General features: G+C 44.0%; 1 non-coding gene across 1 annotated transcript; it reads right to left on the bottom strand.

Moving 5' to 3' along the window:
• Positions 1-21,924: 21,924 nt before the first annotated feature.
• TRNAC-GCA (transfer RNA cysteine (anticodon GCA)) lies at positions 21,925-21,996 on the bottom strand. The gene has a single exon. It is a non-coding gene; the product is annotated as a tRNA-Cys (tRNA).
• Between the last annotated feature and the right edge of the window lie 473 nt (positions 21,997-22,469).

Below are 22,469 nucleotides of genomic sequence, written 5' to 3' on the forward strand. Positions count from 1 at the left end.
TTTGTATTTAAAGTGTGACCACGCCACCAGCTGACTGTGGACATTGAGGAAGACGCCTCCAGCGTCGATACGCGTGGGTCATACATTGTTAGAGTCTCTTTGCTTATTTAGTTGGTGACCTGCCTTTTTAGTGATAAGGGGGAAAGATATTAGATCCTTGGCGGCTTTTTCATTTGGCAGCCGCTGAATGTCAGGCCCCTGTGGATACTCTGCAATTCCCACGAGTTTGTATGGGAGATTGTTTTATAGGTAGGCAAGCTGGTTATATAGATCTCAACAATGGAGTAAGAGGATATTTTGATATTGATAGGAGACACAGCATGCTTATAGGGTTTACTCACATCTCCCATTGCATGGTCACATTCCAATATTGGTATTTATAGCTGTTATATGACTCTTCAATATTTACTAAGTATTGTATTCTTGTATTACATGGACCCTTATCTCCCATTGTTTTGTTTTTGTTTTTAATGGTTTTTACTACAGTTTTTTGTGTGGTGTTGTCTAAATAAAATTTGTTATCTTTTTTTGAATTATTGGTGTGGTGATCCCATTTACATGATGCTGTCTCTTTTTCTTGTGTAGTGTCAATAATATCCAAATGTCACAGTCGCAAATTATTTGTTCTAGTGTAACGAACACTGTTAAAGGAATGGCACTTAGCGTAGATAACCACGACCCTGGGAAACACCAGATTTCCTCTTTACAAGATATGGATGATGATGGTATTGATGACGACTTTGAAATTAATTTACCACATACACACCAACCAGATGAAGATCACAGCTGCAAAAAATGTGCAACGAAAAGGCTGTGAATGTCTGGAAAATAATTTTCTCTTGGGCAAACTTTCCCTCTTACTAAAGTGGTACCGAATGATGCATACACAGCTCTCATGACTATTCAGTGTGAGATGGTTGAAAGATGATGTATTCTGTTTTATCCATGTCCACTTTTTGAAAGCAAGCATAAAAGAAGGATCAAATAGCGGCAAGACGTTTGATTCGGGTCAGTAAGGAGGTAATGTCAGGTACAGACGGGTAGATCTGCATGACATCGGCGTACTGATGATATTGCAAACCGTGCCATTACATCAGCTGTTCCAGGCCGAAGATGTAGATGGAGAACAGTAGGTGTCCTAGAACTTAGCCTTGGGGAACAAGGAAAAACCATTGTCAATGTGAGGAGGTGGTTTGGGAGAGGGAGACTCTGAATGTCCCCGTAACACCCAGGTTGTTTTTAAAGACACTGCCGATAACCCCCAGAAGGCCATTTGCACCAACAGCAAGGCCCGCATCAGCAGGGGTAACAAAACTCCCATCCTAACCATCACAAGCATTATAGGCACAAGGCAGCAAAAAACCCGACTTTGTTGGTTGAACACATAGCTCCATGACCATGAACAGTGTCTGCGGGTGGTACCACTGCTTCTTCCAATGTTGTGCATGCAAGCAAATCCCCTGTCCATGGTGCATGCAAAGATGCCTCATGCCCTGCATCTGCAGTTGCACACAAACTCAACTAGCACCATTAACAAGCACGTCCACGTCCTTGTCCCAGTGCAGCGTTCAGTTGTCTATACCCCATTCTTTGGATCGCAAGCGGAAGTAAGCAGCCAATGCCATAGTACTAAATTCACACATTTCTCATCTGCTTGCTTGCGAAATGTTGCGTGCGACCCCACGCATGTGTGGGGTCGCACGCATTCAGCAAAGCATCGCATTAGCTAAGCATCAAGTTATAGCAGTTATTCCATGGCAAAGAACTAATATCCATCTCCTCTCTTCATACAGGTATGCAGTGAATATCCCCAGCTCTCCCTGGATCCTGAATGTCTCTGTATTTTGCAATGATTTTCTGTGTGTCAGCAAGCACACTGAATGGTATGCAGTGAATATCCCCAACTCTCCCTGGATCCTGAATGTCTCTGTATTTTGCAATGATTTTCTGTGTGTCAGCAAGCACACTGAATGGTATGCAGTGAATATCCCCAACTCTCCCTGGATCCTGAATGTCTCTGTATTTTGCAATGATTTTCTGTGTGTCAGCAAGCACCCTGAATGGTAATTTCATGTCATTCAACTCCTGTGCTAGAATTCATCATCAGTTACATGGTTTTCAGTACTCACTGTTGTAGCTCCAGGGGGGGGGGTCTCTGTAGATACTAATCACAGAAGAGGTGTTAGTATAGAGATGTTATCAGGACTGCATCTTTGCTCATCTATCCACACCAGGATGTGTTGAGCAGCTGTCCCTAATTTATAACTAACCAGCTCCCATAATCCCACTGTCCTCTCCCTGCACTGGGGGCCTATAAATTTAGATTCATTCTTAGGGGTGCATGCATGTGTGGGATCGCACGCATTCAGCAAAGCATCGCATTAGCTAAGCATCAAGTTATAGCAGTTATTCCAGGGCAGTTAGTCAGTGCGGGAGTCAAGTAACCCACAATCTGCTCTCTCTTCTATCCATATGCTATATTCCTATCCTCCTATGTTCCCTTGCAATCCACATCCACCGCCCAATCCCTCCTCCATAACAACTCATATACATCAGCCCCTCTATACTTCCCTCTCCCATGTACAGCTCCCATGCACTTCTCACCTTCCTGAAAAACCTCAGTCCATCTTGCCAAAACACACTGCACAAAAAAACTTACAATTCCAAAAACTCCTTGCTTTTTATCTTCCTACTCCTACTGATTTCGGGAGACATCTCCCCCAACCCTGGTCCACCATCCCACAACCTCAACTGCTACCCTACCTCACATCAAAACCATTCTAACCCTATAAATATTACTTGCACTCTCTCATCTCCTTCTTTTAATTGTGACCTTTGGAATCCACGGTCTGTATGTAACAAGCTTCCTTTCCTGCACAACTACTTTCTGAACAACTCTCTAAATCTATTGGCCCTCACTGAAACCTGGATCCAGGATTCTGACATGGTCTCCCCTGCTGCCATTTTCCATGGTGGCCTACAATTCTCCCATTCCCCGAGACCCACAAACAGAACTGGTGGTGGAGTCGGCATACTCCTCTCCCCACAATGCACCTTCCAGGTCATCCCACTAACTCCATCACTCTCATTCCCTTCTTTTGAGGGCCACACCATCAGGCTCTTCTGTCCCCTCTCCCTCAGAGTAGCGGTCATATACCGGCGCCCAGGCTCACCCACCCACTTCCTGGACCATTTCTCTGCCTGGCTGCCTCACTTCATGTCCTCAGAACTCCCAACCCTTATCCTGGGAGACTTCAACATCCCCATAAACAGCCCCTCTACTACATCTGCATCCCAGCTTCTATCACTAACCACTTCGCTCGGCCTCTCACAGCTCTAAACCTCTGAGACACACAAGGACGGTAACACCGCTGACCTGGTCTTTGTCCGGCTGTGTTCAATCTCCTACCTAAATAACTCACCGCTTCTCCTCTCTGACCACAACATTTTCTCCTTCATGCTCACAAATCCTCGCTTACCCCAGCACCCTCCTACCTACCATTCAGTCAAAAATGTACAAGCCATTAACCCTCATACACTTTCAGACTCCTTACACTCATCACTGTCCCCCATCTCCTCTTTTTCCTGTCCTGATCTGGTGGTACATCACTACAATGACACTCTTAGAAGCACCCTAGACCAAGTAGCTTCCCTCACCCTCAGAACCTCCAAACATAGAGTAAAACAGCCCTGGCTCACATCACAAACCCGATTTCTCCAGCGATGCTCTAGGAGTGCTGAACGCTTATGGAGGAAAACTCGGACACCAGAAGACTTTATACACTTCAAATTTATGTTAAAAACCTATTACTCTGCCCTTCACATCACCAAACAGACGTACTTCACCACTCTGATCTCCTCACTATCCAACAACCCCAAGAATCTTTTTGACACCTTTCACTCCCTCCTCAGGCCAAAAGCTCAAGCCCCTATCACATTTGTGCTGATGACCGGGCCTCCCACTTTGTAGAGAAAATAAACAATATCCGTCAGGAAATCCACTCCTAATCACCAAGTTCAGTGACTCCCATCCCTCCCTGCATTTCCCATGGCTCACTCTCCGCATTTGATCCCATCACAGAAGAAGAAGTCTCCAGGCTCCTCTCTTCTTCTCCGACTGCATGCTCTACCGACCCCATTCCCTCTCATCTCCTCCAGTCTCTCTCTCCAGTCGTCACTACTCACCTAACTACAATCTTTAATCTCTCACTCTCCTCAGGCATTTTCCCGTCCTCCTTCAAACACTCTATCATTACTCCGTTACTAAAGAAACCCACCCTCGACCCATCCTGCAGAAACAACTACAGACCGGTCTCCAATCTCCCCTTCATCTCTAAACTCTTGGAGCTACTAGTCTACTCCTGCCTTACCCGTTACCTCTCCATTCACTCCCTCCTAGACCCTTCACAGTCCGGCTTCCGCCCCTACACTCGACAGAAACTGCTCTCATCAAAGTGACCAACGACCTTCTGACAGCAAAATGTAATGGTGACCACTCTCTGCTCATTCTTCTTGATCTTTCTGCAGCTTTCGACACTGTTGACCACCCTCTCTTACTCTCTAGGCTCCAGTTACTTGGCATTAAACACACTGCTCTCTCCTGGTTCTCCTCCTATCTTTCTGACCGCTCCTTCAGTGTTCTGTTCTCTGGCTCCACTTCATCTCCTCTTCCTCTCACTGTCAGGGTACCCCAAGGCTCAGTCCTTGGCCCCCTTCTCTTCTCCCTCTACACAGCCCCAATTGGACAGACCATCAGTAGATTTGGCTTTCAGTACCATCTTTATGCCGATGACACACAACTATACACGTCATCCCCTGGCCTTACTCCTGCTGTACTACAGAACACCACTGACTGTCTGTCCACAGTCTCCAACATCATGTCCGCTCTCTATCTGAAACTCAACCTCTCCAAAACTGAACTTCTTCTGCTCCCACCATATACTAACCTCCCTAAACCTGACATTTCCCTCTCCGTGGGTGGCACCATAATAACACCCCGGCAGCAGGCACGCTGTCTGGGAGTTATGTTTGACTCCGATCTCTCCTTCACATCCCATATACAATCTCTTGCCCTCTCATGCCGCTTACACCTAAAGAACATCTCTAGAATCCGCCCTCTTCTCACTATAAAAACAACAAAAACCCTCACTGTCGCCCTGATCCACTCCCACCTGAACTACTGCAATGCTCTATTAATTGGCCTCCCCCTCACTTGACTTTCCCCTCTCCAGTCTATCCTTAATGCAGCAGCCAGGGTCGTCTATCTAGCTAATCGTTACTCAAACGCGTCCGCTCTTTGCCAGTCTTTACACTGGCTGCCCATTCATTACAGGATACAATTCAAAGTACTTGTTCTCACCCACAAAGCTCTTCACAGTGCGGCACCCCCCTACATCTCCTCCCTCATTTCTGTCTATCAGCCTAACCGACCTCTGCGCTCTGCAAATGACTTTCGACTAACCTCTGCACTAATCCGCACCTCCCACTCACGACTACAAGACTTCTCCCATTCTGCGCCAATTCTCTGGAATGCTCTACCCCAAGAAATTAGGAACATCCACAATTTGCATAGTTTTAGGCGCTCTCTCAAAACACATTTGTTCAGAGCGGCCTATCATGCTCCCTAAGCAGTTATTTTGTTTGTGTGTAGCCCATTGACTACTTCCATCTATCCCCCACTCCCTGAAGATGGCTGGACCATCATTGTAAATACATCATTGTAAATACACACCTGTACTTTGTATCTCCCCACCTCATTGTAGATTGTAAGCTCTCACGAGCAGTGTCGTCTTGTGTTGCTTTAATTATTGTATTGTTAACAATGTTACTTATGACTGTTGTGTGTGAAGCTGTTAAACTATAAAGCGCTGTGGAATATGTTGCCGCTATATAAATAAAGATTATTATTATTATTGCATTTTATGCCCGTGTGAGACCTAAGCTTTCAGCAACCTGATGGGGGTTACCATCACAAGGTACTCGTTACCCAACTGCCACAATTTTTCCCTGTCTGCCGTCATGACATTCGACAAGCAAGCACATATCCCACAACATTACCCGGGCCCTCTACAATGCCATTACAGGGAAAGTGCACCTAAACACGGACACTTGGATAAGTTCATGTGGGCAGGGATGGTACATCTCACTGACGGCACACTGGTTATCATAGAGGAAGCCATGAACCAGTCAGTCATTGGGAGACCATGTTGCAGATAACAGAGGGACAGTTGGTTTACTCATGCATCGGAGTTTAGGATAGATTGGAGTGGTGCAAGAGTGCTAGAGGGAAGGCCAGAGAGTAGAAGGTTGCAATAGTGTAGGCGGGAGATCATGAGGGCGTGCGCAAACATTTTTGCAGTTTCTTGGAATGTACGGATTCTAGAAATGTTTTTGAGTTGTAGTGTCCAAGGGTCACCACGAGGCCCCGAACATGTGGGACTATTTGTACTGTTGTGCCGTCCCAGCATTACGCAGGCACGTGTCCCACAACATTACCTGTGCCCTCCACAATGCTGTTATTGGGAAAGTCCACCTAACCACAGACACGTGGACAAGTGCTTGTGGTCAGGGAGGGTACATCTCACTAAAGGCACACTGGGTTAACATAGTGGAAGCCGGGACACAGTGCGACCTTGGGATGGTGCACGTCCTCCCAACCCCGTGTATTGCTGGCCCTACATCAATCTGGGTTGCCACCTCAGTCGACCGCTCTTGCACCTCCTCCTTCGCATCCTCTTCGGCCTCCATCTCCGAAATGATGAAGAGTTGTGGACAGCTCTGAAAGGGCAGGCAGATCTGTGGCTGACACCACTGAACCTACAGCCAGGCATGGTCGTGTGTGACAATGGCTGGAACCTGGTGGCTGCTCTGTGTCAAGGCAAGCTCACACACGTGCCATGTCTAGCCCATGTGAGTAACCTCATTGTTCAACATTTCCTGAAAGCGACCCGGAGGTGCCAGATCTGATAGGAAAAGTACGATGCTCTGCGTACCCATTTTAGAAAGTCAGCTACAGCTTCATCTGCCCTTGTCGTGATTCTGCAGCGCTTGCAGCTTTTGGCTTACCGACTGGTGTGTGATGTCCTCCCCATGCATTGGAACTCTACACTGCATATTTTGGAAAGGATTTGTGAGCAGAAGAGGGAAGTTGTTGACTACCAACATCAACAAGGCCGTTGGTATTCAGTTCTGACTTCACACATAAGATCTCAGGAGTGGACATGGATGTCAGACATACCATCCTCCAAAACTTTGAGAAATTCACCAAGATGGTGAGCGGCAATGACGCCATAATTAACATCTCCATCCTGCTTGTCTGTGTTTTAATATAAATATTTATACTTATTTATATAGCGTCAACATATTTACAGTTTGAAACACAACAGTCTTAAGTAATAATGATAACAATAATACAATAATTAAACAGAAATAAAACAACCCTGCTCGTGACAGCTTACAATCTACACAAAGTAACAACGAGAACAATAATTAAACCCCCCAAAAATCATCCTGCTTGTGACAACTTACTATCTACAATGAGGTGGGGGAGATAAAAACTACAGGGCAATGAAATTACAAGGATGTATTTACAATGATATTACTGAGGTTTGTCGAAAGTTGTTGAGGATGGAGGACAAGGAGGAGTAGGAGAGCATGGACAGTTGTCCTCTTAGTGATGACACGGAAGTATCAACTGTTAGCAGTCTTGCACGCATGCCTGAGTTTATGTTCCACTGCCTTTCCCATTACCCTCGCGTTCTCAAATTTTTGGGTGACAGGGAATACTGATTGGTGACATTTCCAGACCCACGTTACAATTAGAACTTAATTTCTCTTATTCCAGAGGCAGACAGGTGTAGTACAATGTTGGAGGACCATAGGGCCCTTCTTGATGTTGAATTATTAAAACAATTCCCATCTGAAAATGCTGGCAGAAGAAGTCACAGTTCATTGGCCAAGCAAGTAGTACAGGTGAGAGAGAAACAACTCCAATCCAGCAGAGGCAGTGGAACACTGACAAAGTTTGGGGAGAGTTTTCTCACACCTTCTTATCGCCCTGGCCCTGAGGCGTGGAGGACTCTCACAAGGAGTGCTTTGTTTTGGAAAATGCTGAGGGAGTACCTTGCTGACCATACCAACTTCCTCTGTCATTCCTCTGTGGCCTTTAATTATTGTTTTGCAAAGCTGAACACGGAACATGAACTGTCTCTCCACTGCGAACGTGCACTGTACTCACGGTCATGGAGCGCACGGTGCCTCGCTTTCTGGTAGTCACTGTGAACATGTCTACTCGCTTTCTGGCAGTAAGGCTTTTATTGGCGGGCGCTCACACCTTCGTAATACAGAGACAGAGTACAATACCGCAAAAGCATTCACACTCTGCTCCTCAGACTTTCTATGTGCGCAGTGACTGCCTCTAGGCACAAGATGATGATGGTGGTAGTTGAAGTTGAAGCATTTAACACAGTCATGAAGAAGCCTTAACAACTTGATAGAGAAGTATTTTTAATGAGATACCACACTGTTCGATATGTGACCTGTATATGTTAATTTTGTAAACTAAAATAGTGTATTGAACTAGGGTAACAGACATCAAATACAGCTGAATGTAGGCCTGAATTTCCACATTTTGTAGGCCACAAATGTATCAGACGTCTGACAACGATAACACACTGACAAATATGTGTCTTTTTTTTATTTTAGAAGCTAAATAGTGCTGTATAGAATTAGATCATCAAACAGCAAAAAAAGGGGTACACCGGCCTACAACGCCCAAACTTGGTGCAGAGAAATATGACGGCTGTAACAGAAATACCACACTTGCAAATCTGTGGCCTTTCAATTTTTTAGGCGCAAGAGTGCTGTATAGAATTTGACTCTCAGACAGCTAAAAGAAAAATACACCGGCCTCCAATGACCAAACTTGAAGCACGCAACAATATGAGGCCTTTTTTGGTGCATTTAAAACACACAAAAAAAGGGGGCACAAGGGTAGCACACACAACTATGCTATGTATGCCTGACAAGCTATAATTTTTCAACAGGCCTCAGTCTCACAGAACAGACTGCATTTTTTTTTGGGGGGGGGAATTTTGGGGAAGAAAAAGGTATACAGTATTGACAGTAAATAAGCTGCAACAGCAGCAGGCAGTTATGGAGCTTTGGGAAGGATGCAGTGGGACCAATGGATGCACCTACAGTGCCAGCAGGCCTTGCACTGATGTGGATATGCTGCGCCCTGCCTACCTAGCGCTGCAATATCGGGACCCACGAATTACCGTATATACTCGAGTCTAAGCCGAGAATTTCAGCCCATTTTTTTAGTCTGAAATTGCCCCTCTCGGCTTATATTTGAGTAATTCCCAGGGGTCGGCAGGGGAGGGGGAGCGGCAGCTGTCTAATAATACTCAGCTGCTCCTGGCGCAGTCCCTACAGGTCCCTGGTTCTCCGGGCGCTGACAGCTTCTTCCTGTATTGAGCAGTCACATGGTACCGCTCGTTACAGCAATGAATATGGACCCGACTCCTCTCCCTTAGGGGTGGAGCTGCATATTCATTACTGTAATGAGCGGTACCATGTGACTGTTCAATACAGGAAGAAACTGCCGGCGCCCGGAGAACCAGGGACCTGCAAGGACCGTGCCAGGAGCAGGTGAGTATAACGGGGGCATATTAACCTGTCCTGTTATGATCTGGTGGCCTTGGAGCCGCATGGAACTTTCTCTGGAGTTGGTGGAAACTATACTGACAGCAAATCCTGAGCTTAACAGTGCAACTAGAAGTAGCCGTGGGGTGTGCCTAACAAATCCTAGACACCTTGACACAGCCGGAGGACTAAATACCCCTATAGATGGAAGTAGGAATTCTACCTTGCCTCAGAGCAAAACCCCAAAGGATAGGCAGCCCCCCACAAATATTGACTGTGAGTAGTAGAGGAAAGACATATGCAGGCAGGAAACAGGATTTAGCAAAAGAGGCCACTTCTAGCTAAATAGGAAAGGATAGGACAGAATACTAAGCGGTCAGTATTAAAACCCTTCCAAAAGATATCCACAGCAGATGATACAAAAAATTCCACCATCTAACTAAAGATGTGGAGCGTATATCTGCAACTCCTGAGAATCCAACAAGACTGAGAAAACACTGACACAATCTAAGCTGGACAAGAGAAAACCAATGAATAGCACAAAATTATTAAGCACACAGCATGTGTGCCACAGGAAAAAACAAACAAACACTTATCTTTGCTGAATTGGCAGCAAGGCAGGAGGAACCAGACCAAGATCCAAAACCTCCCTGAACCATGGACAACTGGCAAGGACTAATGAATCCTGCACACCTAAATACCCCTGTCAGAACTGCAATCAGCAGATACACCTGACCATGACTGCAACTCAGGGACAACTGCATTACCACCTACAACCACTGGAGGGAACCCAAAAGCAGAATTCACAACACTGTCCCACGTTCCACCGTCGGTGACGCTCCGTCTTCCGCGTCCTCTGCAGTGATGCTCAGGTCAGAAGGCGTGATTACGCAATTAGTGTGCATGCCGCCCTCTGCCTGAACAGTCAGTGCAGAGGATACGGAAGACACAGTGGTGGAACGGGAAAGGTGAGTACAGCAAGTGAAGGGGGCCTGAGAGACGAGAGGTGAGTATGTGATTTTTTTTTTATCGCAGCAACAGCATATGGAGCAAATATTTCTATGGAGCATCTTATGGGGCTATGTGCAGCGTTATATGGGGCAAATATTTCTATGGAGCATCTTATGGGGCCATGTGCAGCATTGTATGGGAGCAAATATCTATATGGAGCACCTTATGGGGCCATGTGCAGCATTATATGGGGCAAATATTTCTATGGAGCATCTTATGGGGTTATGTGCAGCATTATATGGGGGCAAATATCTCTATGGAGCATCTTATGGGGCCATGTGCAGCGTTATATGGGGCAAATATTTATATGGAGCATCTTATGGGGCCATGTGCAGCATTATATGGGGGCAAATATCTCTATGGAGCATCTTATGGGACCATAATCAACATTTGTGCAGCATTATACGAGGCAAATGTGTCTATGGAGCATCTTATGGGGCCTCAATCAGCATTTGTGCAGCATTATATGGGGCACATTTTAATATGGAACATCTTATGGGGCCATCATGAACTGTATGGAGCATTATATGGGGCTCCTGACTCAATATGGATATTCAAAAACACTTAAACTACTGATGTCTCAATTAATTTTACTTTTATTGGTACCTATTTTTATTTTTGACATTTACCGGTAGCTGCTGCATTTCCTACCCTAGGCTTATACTCGAGTCATTAAGTTTTCCCAGCTTTTTGTGGCAAAATTAGGGGTCTCAGCTTATACTCGGGTCAGCTTATACTTGAGTAAATATGGTAGCCCTAAAAAGGACTTTTGGTTTCTGAGGAGTTGTGGATGTAAGAGTTGCAGACCTACACTAACTCTAAACGCTGAAACAGGAACAGAATGCAGCGAGCAGGGCAGCACCTGGTCTCTTATACTCGGGATGATGCTGTGCGGCCCTGCCAATCACTGCACGACCACAACAAAAATGGCTGCGGCGTTTCATGGCCTGGCAGACAATCCCTGCACCGTGATTGGGTCTCTAAAGTCCACCAAAACTGCTGGGTGGAGACTGCATTACCGCTGAATAATCCTGGAAATACTTGCTGCTTGCCGAGTACGCCGAGCATAGCGATACTCAGGCGACTAATGAGTAGTGGGGAGCATGTTCGCTCATCACTAACCACTAGCCAAGGTGCACCTCACTGCTATTTATCAAACCATATGCTAAGGCAATGATAGTGGAACTATGTGCAATATATGACTTGCCACTTTTTATAAGGGATTGCGTGGAATAATGGTCAATTAATAACAGAGGACATATGCGTTAAAGACACCAGAACTTTATAGAATGCACATTGTGATTCAAGACAAGCCAAATTTTGTATCATGACAAAATATTTAATTATTATACATACTTGTCTGTTGATTGTGCTCTATTTCTTTGAGGCAATACTGCTTGTTATTATACCTGCATTTTCACTACATTCTTGTGAACTAGGTCTGTATGGGGCGGCACGGTGGCGCAGTGGTTAGCACAGCAGCCTTGCAGCGCTGGAGTCCTGGGTTCAAACCCTACCAAGGACAACATCTGCAAAGAGTTTGTATGTTCTCTCTGTGTTTGCGTGGGTTTCCTCCGGGCACTCCAGTTTCCTCCCACATTCCAAAGACATACTGATAGGGAATTTAGATTGTGAGCCCCTTTGGGGACAGTGATGATAATGTGTGCAACTTGTACAGCGCTGCAGAATATGTTAGCGCTATATAAAAATAAAAGATTATTATCCTGTCCGTCCCTCACACTGGAGGTGTTTGTTGGTACTTTTACATTTTTAATTGTATGTTTATTTTTTTCTATTTCTTAATAAAGTAGTTTATATGACATTTATGGTAATGATCACTTTTGGCTTCTGGACTATTGTACTTCACAGCACGGTGGTAGACTTTGATTTAGAATCTATGCTAGTGACACAGTATTTTATATGGATCACCCCCTTTTTATTTTATTTCATACATACTGTAGAACCTGCTTTGTGTGAAATTTTGTTGGTTTGAAATAAAGCCAAAAATTATGCTGCTTCAGGACAAGAAATTTGATTGTTCCAAAATTGACTATTGTCATATACACTCTACAGCTTGGTTTGTGTGAAATTTTTGTGCTACAAGTGTAGATATGTGGCTGTTCAAAAATGTAATGTTGTCAAATATACTGTTGATTTTGTTTTGTGTGAAATTTCGTTGGTTTGAAATAAAAAACAAAAATTGTCTTGCAACAGGTGTACAAATTTGGTCCTACGGTACTCAGTCCCCAGCCACCCCTATCTCTCCCATTGTGGTGTCCTCGCCTTGTACCAGCATGTGTCCAAGAAAAGCACTTACCAATTTGGTTACTGGGATTGTCCACCTAATTACTGACACATGGACAGGCACTTGTGGCCAGAGATGCTACATTTACCTGGAGGCACACTGGGTGAACATTGTGGAGTTCGAGGCTGAGTCCCTCCCTGGCACGGCACATGTGCTACCATCGCCGAGGATTGCTGACACTACTTTTATCGGTTTCCTCCACCTCCTTCAGCAGTTCCTGGGCCCTCTCCTATGTCTCCTCATCCTCCATCTTAAATGTGCTATCTTATAGCACCACATTGTCCACAAGCCAGAAGCTGGAAGCTCTGCAGCACGACCTACAGTGGGGTAAATAAGTATTTGATCCCTTGCTGATTTTGTAAGTTCGCTCATTGACAAAAACATGATCAGTCTATAATTTTAAAGGTAGGTTAATTTTAATATTGAGAGACAGAATAACAAAAATAAAATCCAGAAAATCACATTGTATACATTATATACATTTATTTGAATTTTGCAGTGAGAAATAAGTATTTGATCCCCTGACAACCATTGAGAGTTCTGGCTCCTCAACACATGACAAGACATAAAGAAATGATACAGTGATACAGGTTTAAATATGCATGCACAAAAATTATAAATATATACTTAAAGGGACACTGTCACCTGAATTTGGAGGGAACAATCTTCAGCCATGGAGGCGGGGTTTTTGGGTTTTTGATTCACCCTTTCCTTACCCGCTGGCTGCAATATTGGATTGAAGTTCATTCTCTGTCCTCCGTAGTACACGCCTGCACAGAGCAATCTTGCCTTGTGCAGGCATGTACTACGGAGGACAGAGAATGAACTTCAATCCAATATTGCAGCCAGCATGCAGCCATGCGGGTAAGGAAAGGGTGAATCAAAAACCCCACCTCCATGACTGAAGATTGTTCCCTCCAAATTCAGGTGACAGTGTCCCTTTAAATGGTTAGCACACCAGGAAAAAAAATCTTGTTCTGAAAAAAACAATTTCCACCGAGAATAGGCAGTCATGCAGAGAGGTTATCCCAAAGATGAAACACAATCTTGATGGTGTATAGCCTATAAACAAAGCATTCCCGTATCAATATGCACAGGGTGTTGCAGGTGTGCACCTTCAAAAGCAAAGTGACACATAAGCACCTACACAAAAAGTGCAAATAATCAAACACCGTAAAGGTATAAGGCATGTACACATCAGTGTATGAGATACTAGAGACAAGTACTCAAATAGTGTGGCACAGCATGATAAAGAGAATGTATAAACACATAGTCCTGCCAAGAGAGCAAAGTCATTAGATGAGGGCTGGAAAAGTGCCCAAAGCGTATTGCCACTAATAGTGGCTTCCTCAGGGGCCAACAATTATAGACTATAGACTATTGGCCCCTAAGGAAGCCAAAAGAGGCTAGTAGCCACACAAGCTTCATCCTGTCTCTCCTACAGTGATGGGCTGAGGAGGGGAATGAGGAGGAAAAGATGCAGGAGGAGGAGTATGTAAAGTAGTGATGTCTTTTTTCTATCATAAACAGTGTTGACACAGTCACACTTGAGTAATAGACAGGATAATTACAATGTTGTTGCAGTAATTTTGTTTAGCCACCGGAGGTCACTCATGAGTTAAAGACAAGAAGATTCTGGAAACAGGACAGTTGCCTCAGAGAGAGTTTCTGGGTGTTTGAGAAGAAGCAGCGCGGTGATAGAGAGTGGGGAATCCAGATCTTGAGGCATTCCTGTTTTGGGACTGTGTGACTTCAAGAAAGCTATTCTTATGAGTAAACAGAGAAGTGTGACCGGTCACCAACTGTGTAGTTAGCTAGGGATAGCTAGATAGGAATCACAGCCTAATTAAGGACAGTCTTGCATTAGGAATTGCCTGATAACTAATAGACACTGTGTGGATTCCTGCGTTCACGATTCTGGCTGTGGGATATTCCTGGAATTATTTGTGAACTTTATCTGGATCTGCATCAGAAGATTTGGTGGCTCAAATACCTATTTAATCCGCTGCTGGACATCTGTATAACAAATTCAGTTATTTACCGTTGAAGCATATATTGTGAAAGAGTACACTCTGAGCACTCAACAATAGGACAGTGCACTGCGTATACATTGAAGAACCACAACACAATGGAAGATCATAGAAGAGATCCAAGACAGGAATGGTAATGGTAAAAAATATATCTTTATTTAATAGACGTGATAATTATACATGAAAATTAATAAAAAAAATGTGCACACACCAGACAATAATATATTATGCCAGACTAAAAAGAGAAATTAATTGAGAAAATAAATAAAATGAAAAAATATATAAAGGAGAAATGTAAAAAATGTATCCAATATTTTCTGTGTTTCAGACCACATATAGTTAATCAGACCCAGACTAGATGTATTGTAGATGGTATATTATCTCCCTTAAAACTCCAATGAGTGAAAAAAGGGGCAGACAACTAGAGTGACAAAAGTTTGCGCAAATATGCAAATATTTTTCAAAAAATGTGCAACAGTAATCAATTGCATCCACATAGGAATAAAGTGCAGTGTCCTATATAGCCAAAACTAACAAATGCACAAAAGAAAAAATGGGGAAAGTGAAGGGGGAGGGGCCGTATATAACTGTGTATCATAAGGGTAAGGCTACTTTCACACTAGCTTTAACTGCAAACCGTCACAAAAACGTCTTTTTTCCGAAAAAACGGATGCGTCAAAAAAGTGGAAAACGTATGCAACACATACAGCATTTCGACGGATCCGTCGCAAATCTCATAAACGGTTGCGTTGAAATGCTGGATGCGTTGCATACGTTGCATCCGTTTTTACCATCCGTTGCATCCGTTTTTACGACGGAACCGTTGTTAAAATGGGAGGCACCAAAATTTGATTGGCTACTGGAAAATAAGGGAAATCTATATACTGACTGTATTTACAGCCCATCTTTGAGGGTTTTAGTTTAGTGGCAAGGATGGATGGTGTACTTGGGAGGATTGCGACTTTGGTTACTGACGTTATATTTGAGACGAATCGCCTGGATATCATAGTGCGGGAGAAGGAGGCGGCAGCAGAAAGACGGAGGATGCAACGGAGAGTGAGACGATTCTGGATACATCCGATCAATGAGCTGCGGATGACCAGGGGTGTCCAGTCCACTCTTTATCTGGAGTTGCGGTGCAACCCACAGAAATTCTTCAATTATGTATGGATGAGGATGGAACATTTCGATTATTTGGTTGGAAAACTAGAGGATGTCATCCAAAGGCAGGACACAAGGATGAGGCTTGCCATCACACCGGCGGAGCGGCTCCTGGTGACACTGCGGTAAGCCTCTTTTTTTTATGTGATTGCTCATATTGAATGTTATTACATGCTGCAGACAATACTGCGCTGACACATTGCGCACCATTTTCTGCAGCATGTAATTTTTTGGTTTGTTTGAGGCCATTCCACTGGTTTTTTTTTCTTATGTCATTGGTCATATTGAATGTTATTACATGCTGCAGACAAAACTGCGCTGACACATTGCGCAGCATTTTCTGCAACATGTAATTTTTTGGTTTGTTTGAGGCCATTCCACTGTTTTTTTTTTTTCTTATGTCATTGGTCATATTGAATGTTATTACATGCTGCAGACAAAACTGCGCTGACACATTGTGCAGCATTTTCTGCAGCATGTAATTTTTTGGGTTGTTTGAGGCTATTCCACTGGTTTTTTTTTGTTGATGGTCTGTGCAATTTTTTTTACATTTTTTTTTTCTGCAGCTTCCTAGCTACGGGTGAGTCTCTGACTTCACTCCATTTCCAATTCAGGCTGGGGATTTCCACTATTGGCGGAATAGTGAAGGACACATGTCAGGCTATTTGGGACACTTTACAGCCGGAGTATATCCCACAACCATCAATGGAGATCTGGTTGAGAAGTGCAGAACAATTTGAGAGAATTTGCAATTTCCCAAATTGTGTTGGTGCCGTGGACGGCAAACACATAAGGATTGCAAAACCGGCAGGAACAGGATCTGAGTACTACAACTATAAAAAAAAACTTCTCCATTGTACTCATGGCTATTGCAGACGCCAACTGCCGATTCCTTGCTGTGGACATAGGAGCGTATGGCCGTTCCAACGACTCCCAAGTGTTCAAAAACTCTCCGATGGATCGTTGCCTGTATGGAGATACATACAATTTCCCGCCAGCCAGACCACTCCCAGGAACAAGTGAACCAGCCATGCAATATGTTTGTGTAGGTGATGAAGCGTTTCAACTGTCGCCGCACCTACTGGTTTCAGTACCGGTTTCCAGTTTTATTGCCGTCAGCAGAACTCTCCACTTTCCCGTCAATATACCAAAAGAGCACTCTACTACTCTTCTTGCTCAAGTAAGACGGTAATTAAATACCCGCTTGGTACGGTTTAATTCATGGCTGCTGTATGGTTTCATACAGCAGCCGTGAATTAAACAGTACCAAGCGGGTATTTAATTACCGTCTTACTTGAGCAAGAAGAGTAGTAGAGTGCTCTTTCGGTATATTGACGGCAAAGTGGAGAGTTCTGCTGACGGCAATAAAACTAGAAACCAAAACTGTAGACGATGTTGTCAAGGCATGTGTGGTGCTCCATAACTTTGTCATTTCAAAGGAGCCCGTTACCTTGGATGACGAAGAATTAGAGACAACCTTGTGGGATTACCGCAGTGCCTCTGTTCGCTCCACCGGTTCTGTTACTAGGATGAGGGACCAGTTTGCGGATTATTTTTTGTCACCTGTTGGGCGGATTCCATGGCAAGACATCATTGTGTGACATGTTTTTCATGGCTTTTGTTGTTTATGTAAAAATTGTGTTTCTAGCAAAAAAAAAAATCCCAAAGCTTGGTTTGCTTGGTAATATAAAACCATTGTGTTATACCTTTCAAACGTCTGTTGTTTCTTTTCACTTAACCTTTAATATTTACCCTATTACCTTAATGAATCAAGACACACACAGAGTAGATTTTAAATCAGAAAGATTTTTATTTTAAACCTTGAATTTTTTTTTATCATTTTCAAAAAACATTTTGTTCTTCTTTTCAAAATAACTTTTTTTTTGAAAATTTATAAACTTATAATTTTTTGACTACAAGTCTTGGTAGTGTCGGGTGGAGTAACTATGGGAGGAGGGGCTGGAATGTTGGACCACGTCGGTAGGTGGGATTGGGGAAACCCTACTTGTTTGGTCTGCAGTGGAAGGGTGGTGAAAAGCAGGAGGCTGACCAGAGGGGAGTTGTGTTAGGGTATTTGTATAACTGAATGGGGAAGGAAAGCTGGGCAAGGAAGAAGAAAACACTGGGGAATACATTTGGGTTGTGGGCCTGGTTTGGTATTGGGACTGACGTTGAAATGGTGACTGGGATGTGTGGGGAGGTGTGGGGGTAGATTGGGGTTCGTGGAGGACCTTGAGTAGAGCATTATGGCAGCTATTCATTACCCGCATCTGCTGATCAAAAGAAAGCTTTTCCATGCTCCTGAGCATGGATTGAAAAAAAAGATTGGCCAGAGATTGACTTACATCTAAATGCAGCCTATCCAAGCGACTGCTGGTTTCATGGTGGGTTTCACTGATGCGTGATTGCACCATGTTGAAACCAGCAGCCACTTGTTCTCCCAAAATTTTAAAAGAACTTTGGAAGGATGCATTTAGATGTAAGAACTCAGGAGCATAGCTCCTTTCCTGACCCCTCTGTCGCTGCCGCCACGAACCTAAGGCCGGCGTCACACACAGCGTATGAAAATACGGTCCGTGTATTACGGCCGTAATACGCTGAAAAGTCCCGAAAATAGTGGTCCGTAGCTCCTCTGTAGGCAGGGTGTGTCAGCGTATTTTGCGCATGGCATCCTCCGTATGTAATCCGTATGGCAGCCGTAATGCGTGTTTTTATCGCAGGCTTGCAAAACCGACATACGGCTATACAAGGGATCCATGTGTAAAAAAAAAAAAAAAAAACCCATATATTTTGTCTATAAATATATATATATATATATATATATATATATATGTCAATATGTATATATATTAATATTTCATCCAGCGCGATATAGCAGAAAGCCCGTAATTCAATTACCGGCTTTTGCTTTCTCCTTCCTAAAACCCGACATGATATGAGACCTGGTTTACATGCAGTAAACCATCTCATATCCCCATTTTTTTTGCATATTCCACACTACTAATGATAGTAGTGTGTATATGCAAAATTTGGCCATTCTAGCTAGTAAATTAAGGGGTTAAATGGCGGAAAAAATTGGCGTGGGCTCCCGCACAATTTTCTCCGCCAGAGTGGTAAAGCCAGTGACTGAGGGCAGATATTAATAGCCTGGAGAGGGTCCACGGTTATTGGCCCCCCCTGGCTAAAAACATCTGCCCCCAGCCACCCCAGAAAAGGCACATCTGGAAGATGCGCCTATTCTGGCACTTGGCCACTCTCTTCCCATTCCCGTGTAGCGGTGGGATATGGGGTAATGAAGGGTTAATGCCACCTTGCTATTGTAAGGTGACATTAAGCCAAATTAATAATGGAGAGGCGTCAATTATGACACCTATCCATTATTAATCCAATACTAGTAAATGGTAAAAAAAAAAAAACACACACATTATTAAAAATTAATTTAATGAAAAAAACACAAAGGTTGTTGTATTAATTTATTCTACTCTCAATCCACTCACTGAAGACCCTCGATCTGTATATAAAAAAAAAACAAAAAACAAGAATATACATACCTTCCGAGGATCTGTAAGGTCCAACGATGTAAATCCATCTGAAGGGGTTAAAATATTTTGCAGGCAGGAGTTCTGTTAATGCAGCGCTACTCCTGCCTGCAAAACCCCAGCGAATGAAGGTAAAGTAGGTCATTGACTTATATTTAGCTTCATTTGCGGTGAGGCGCCCTCTGCTGCCTGTTCCTAGATCGTGGGAACTTTCCTAGAAAGCTCCCTGGCTCGAGTTCATATGAGGACAACCAGCAGAGGGCGCTTCAGAGGTCTTCAAAACTTACTTTAAAAAATGTGAGGTTGTGGTCCTGGTGGCTACGGCCGGTGGCTGTGGTCCCTAGTGTATCTGTAATATAATAAGTATAATGGATTTAGAGTTAGACCACCCCAGAACTAGGTAATGTTTAACAATAAACACCCTGTTAAAATGTGAGAAATAGGTGAACACCAAAACCCAAAAACAGGTGCACGTTATACCATTCATTTCCATGTCAAAAAAAAAAAAAAAAAAACCTCCCCCAAAAAACCTTCAAAGGATAACCTTTAGTAAAAAATGAGCCCTCAACCAACTCTGTATTGCATGTGTAACCATTGGTACATACACCTGTTTTAAATTTACCTTTATGAAATTATACTACGGACAATTTTTTAATAAACATTTTATTAAAAAAAAAATTTTTCTTTTTTTTTTCTAAAATCACAATGGAGCAGAAATGCTCTTTATTTTAAATACTAGTACATCAACTAGGAATGGTTTCAACAGTAAATTAAAAAAATTAACACTTTTTAAAAAAAAAAAAACACTCACACATTCTAACCACAAGCTGAAGACCACTAGACTTTGCAATAATACATCCGATTAAAAAAAAAAAAAATTAAGAGGAAAATAAAATAAAAACATTCACACATGCTGCACAAACCACTATACTTAGTAAATACATCTAAAAAGTACATTAACCAATATGGCATTGACAAATGCACATGCAACCAACAAGACGCACACAAACATACCTGCAGGCAGAGTCATAACACAACATGAACAGGCATAATATTGGCGAAGGCATAATAAGGTGCAGGCACGTGAACACATACATACAAAAGCACACAGCAGTACAAAAATACACACACACACACACGGCCATCAGTCCTCCGGCTGGAGCTTGATGTCTTCACAGTGGCAGGCCTCAGGGTGGATCTGGACTGTAGCAGGGCACTGGCTGTTGCAGGACGACGGCAGGCCTCAGGTTGTATTCAGGTTTTAAGCTCTTGCTGTAGTCAGTACGTCATACATAAATGCACACACACACACAAATGCGCACGCACACACACGCACACACGGCCATCAGTCCTCCGGCTGGAGCTTGATGTCTTCACAGTGGCAGGCCTCAGGGTGGATCTGGACTGTAGCAGGGCACTGGCTGTTGCAGGACGACGGCAGGCCTCAGGTTGTATTCAGGTTTTAAGCTCTTGCTGTAGTCAGTACGTCATACACAAATGCACACACACACACAAATGCGCGCACACACACACACACACACACACACACGGCCATCAGTCCTCCGGCTGGAGCTTGATGTCTTCACAGTGGCAGGCCTTAGGGTGGATCTGGACTGTAGCAGGGCACTGGCTGTTGCAGGACGACGGCAGGCCTCAGGTTGTATTCAGGTTTTAAGCTCTTGCTGTAGTCAGTACGTCATACACAAATGCACACACACACACACACAAATGCGCACACACACACACACACACACACACGGCCATCAGTCCTCCGGCTGGAGCTTGATGTCTTCACAGTGGCAGGCCTCAGGGTGGATCTGGACTGTAGCAGGGCACTGGCAGTTGCAGGACGACGGCAGGCCTCAGGTTGTATTCAGGTTTTAAGCTCTTGCTGTAGTCAGTACGTCATACATAAATGCACACACACACACACAAATGCGCACACACACACACACGGCCATCAGTCCTCCGGCTGGAGCTTGATGTCTTCACAGTGGCAGGCCTCAGGGTAACATAGTAACATAGTTAGTAAGGCCGAAAAAAGACATTTGTCCATCCAGTTCAGCCTATATTCCATCATAATAAATACCCAGATCTACGTCCTTCTACAGAACCTAATAATTGTATGATACAATATTGTTCTGCTCCAGGAAGACATCCAGGCCTCTCTTGAACCCCTCGATAGTAACATAGTTAGTAAAAAGCATGATTAATCTGTTGAAAAAGTGTCCACAGGGGGCACTCGGAGTCGAACCAAGGACCTCTTGATCTGCAGTCAAATGCTCTACCACTGAGCTATACCCCCTATAGGGTGGATCTGGACTGTAGCAGGGCACTGGCAGTTGCAGGACGACGGCAGGCCTCAGGTTGTATTCAGGTTTTAAGCTCTTGCTGTAGTCAGTACGTCATACATAAATGCACACACACACACACACAAATGCGCACACACACACACACGGCCATCAGTCCTCCGGCTGGAGCTTGATGTCTTCACAGTGGCAGGCCTCAGGGTGGATCTGGACTGTAGCAGGGCACTGGCTGTTGCAGGACGACGGCAGGCCTCAGGTTGTATTCAGGTTTTAAGCTCTTGCTGTAGTCAGTACGTCATACACAAATGCACACACACACACACACAAATGCGCGCACACACACACACACACACACAAATGGCAATACTCACACTGTTGGAGTGTGTCTGGAAGGTCCTTGCTGCCAGGCTGGGGTCTTGCTGTCAGGCTGGGGTCTTGATGTCCGGCTGGGGTCTTGATGTCCGGCTGG

Source organism: Ranitomeya imitator, chromosome 1 (assembly GCF_032444005.1).
Source record: "Ranitomeya imitator isolate aRanImi1 chromosome 1, aRanImi1.pri, whole genome shotgun sequence".
NCBI lineage: Eukaryota > Metazoa > Chordata > Amphibia > Anura > Dendrobatidae > Ranitomeya > Ranitomeya imitator.